Source organism: Triticum urartu, chromosome 1 (assembly GCF_003073215.2).
Source record: "Triticum urartu cultivar G1812 chromosome 1, Tu2.1, whole genome shotgun sequence".
NCBI classification, from domain to species: Eukaryota; Viridiplantae; Streptophyta; class Magnoliopsida; order Poales; family Poaceae; genus Triticum; species Triticum urartu.
Window position 1 is genome coordinate 493,773,270 of NC_053022.1, and position 3,273 is coordinate 493,776,542.

Genomic DNA, 3,273 nt, shown 5'->3' on the forward strand with positions numbered 1-3,273 from the left:
AAAAAGGATAGTAGAATTGTCCCTTTTATTTTTTTAGTTGGCCTTTCTTTTTTTATTGGCCTTTCTTTTTTTGGCCTTTCTTTTTTTGGGACAATGCTCTATTAATGATGATCATCACACTTCTATTTATTTACAACTCAATGATTACAAATCGATACTAGAACAAGGTATGACTCTATATGAATGCCTCCAGCGGTGTACCGGGATGTGCAATGACTCATGTGTAACATCCCAAAATTCTAAATTTTGGAATGTTATATTAGATAAATAGTTTTGATTGTTTGTTTGATTGTTGTGTGAATGATTGGGTGAAACTGAGTGCAATTTGAAACTTTTTGGAAGTTGAATGAGAGGGAATAAAAGGACTTCCCCAGAAGTGTTTCCATCTGAAATGTTTTGAAACCTCATTTGACAGTAACACAAACTTCATGCCACTCAAGGACTTTCAAGAGAGGAGATGAAATGAATTCTCCAAAGTTTAAATGAAAGAGAGTGGGGAGTCAAACCACTTTTGAAATTCCATTTGGAATCCCTCCCATTTGAATAATTTCAAATTCCTCTAACCCATTGCAAAATAAAGAGAGGAGTAATATGACACTCCAAGCCAGGGGCAAATTTAAATATATTTGAATGAGGAAAAACAGAAAAGATTTGGAAGTGGTTTGAATCTCAATTTCAAAACCATTTAGGAGTTATTTGACTTTTAATCAAATTATTTTTCTCCTAAAATTAAATAAATGGAAATAAGGGTACAATGATTCCCTTCAATGCAAAATTAGGAGAAAATAATTTTGATGTCATTTTGGTATTTTAAAAATGATTTTTGTTGGGTATTAATGCAACAGTACCACTAATTGCTTTATTTGAATTTTTCTAGATTTTATTTGCCTCTGAAAATGTGTTCATGTTTTCGAAATTATTTTTTCTGAAACTTTTGATATATTATATGCCTATATAGTATTTCGATTTATTTTGTTTGTTTTATTTTCCTTCTAATTGTTAAAAAAGAGAAATGGCCGAAGCCCAGCGCTAGACGCCGGCCCAGTACACTGAAATGGCCCACGGCCTCTTCCCCCCCCCCCGAAAACCCTTCGCCCCGGCTGCCCGACCCGCTCTCCCCCTCCCGCGGTCGCTGACACCGGACTCCACCACCATCTTCCTCCTCCGCACGCAACCGCCGCAGCAGGATCGCGCCGCCGCCGCCGTATCCCGGAGATCGCGGGATCCTCTCCCCGATTCGCCCCCTCTCCCAAGATGGCCTCCCCTCTATAAATACCCCCTCTCCTCTCTGTTCTGCCCCTAAAGACGCCCGAACCTCTCTCCCTCACCGCCTATTGCTCGCTGGAGCTCCGCCTCCGCCACCGCGCCATTGTCGCCCTAGCCACTCCCTCCGTCGTCCCCAAGCCCCACCACCTCCACCAATCGCCTCGACCCCGTCCACCGCACCTCCCCGAGGACTCGCCCGAGCTCCTACGCCCTTGGAACACCACCGCTGCCGACCACCCGAACGTCACCGCTGCCCCGAGCTCGCCGCCATCCTCCTCCGACGTCCCCGAGCTCCACCGAGGCCACAACCGTGATCTCCTTCATCCGATGTATCCTCTCGACAAGTTCATCGAGCTCGCCGATGACCGGAGCACCGTCCCCGACGACCATCGAAGACGAAGCACCTCGCCGGAGTTCATCACCGCCGCGGTGAGCTTCTCTTCCCTCCGATCCTTTTTCAACGGCTTAGATTCGATCTCTGTATGGTTAGGTTTTATTTTATTAGATCGGATTTTAGTGCGGTTTATTTACGGTTAGTTCGGTCTATATCTAAACCGGTTCACTGGTTTTCCTTTATTCGTACCCGCGTTAGCGGTTTAGTTATATATCGCCTGAGTGTGGTTTAGCATTGGATAGCCCACTGCTTAGGCCCAATAGCAGCCTGACGCGTAGTACCTGCCAGTTTGTTTAGTTTACTTTCGTTTCTGTTTAAAAAAATAGAAATAGTTTGAATTTTAGATTGCTTATATCTTTTAGTGTGTTTATCCCAATTGAGTGATTCTTTTTGCATTAGATTCAAAATTTCTTGAAGTTTCTGTTTGTGTCCTTAGATATAAAGTTTGAGTAGTTTAAATTTTGAGTTTGATGAAATTTGTTCAAATCACTACTTTGGACGTATCTTGAGTTTTATAAAATATTTTTGATTGATTCTTTTTGCTACGGTTTTGTTATTGATTTGTCTATCCAGAGTCATATAGTGATTTATTTTTAGTTTATTTTAAATTAAGTTTTTAGCAAAACAGTACTATTTTAGTTATAGTTTTGTTTTAGTCTTTTCTTTATTGTTTTTATTAGTTTTAAATTATTTCGTTTTGTCACTCTTGAAAAATTTAGTTTTTTTTCTCTTAGTCAACAAAAGAAAATTTTGTTTTTATTTTTAAAACTTATTTTACTTAGTTTTGTATGAAAACTTGTTTAGGTCATAGTTAGTGTTTCATAAAATCTTTTTATTTGTTTCTTTTTGCTATTAAAAGTTTATGAAAAATACTTTCTGTTAAAATTAGTTGTTTCATATTTTGTTTTTTGTTTATTTATTATATTAGTATTTTACTTAGGACAAAGCTATTTTGGGTTATGTCTTAGAATTTTTCTTTAGTAGTTTCCTTGTGAAATTTTCATTGGTTTATTATTTTGTGTTCTTTGTGAATTGCATTTCATTTGTTGATTTTTCTTTAGGTCTAGTATGTTTGCTTATGCGAATACTATGTTTTACTATATAGATTTTCATCGGAGAGTTGCGTATAGTGCTATCAAGTTTTGCGAGAGCGATATTATCTTCATCAAGTAATACCAGGCAAGTTCACTTTGACCATGTTTTTCATACCTATGTTTATTTGCATGTAGTAGCACCCTTTCAACAATCCCTCCGGTAGTGTTATTGAATCTTGTAGTTGAGTAGAATGCATGAGGTAGAAACCCATCTCCCTGTTACCAAACCCGGGATGATATATAGTTTTAATGCTACGCTATAGTAGACGGGGTTTGGTATGAGTGCATGAGAGTGGCGTGAAGAAGGAGGACTCTACGTCAATGGCGACAGCTTCATGATGGCCCGGCAAGGACTGCACCTTCAGGACTCCTCAAGGTTTCGAGACTCGAGACAAGAATTCAATACACAATACTGGGTGAGGGACGGTTGATGGGCACCCTAGAGAAACCAGTGGTTGGCCGGGATGCATGGAGAAGCGCCATGACATCTTGTGGAACGCTTCACCCAGACTCAAAGAG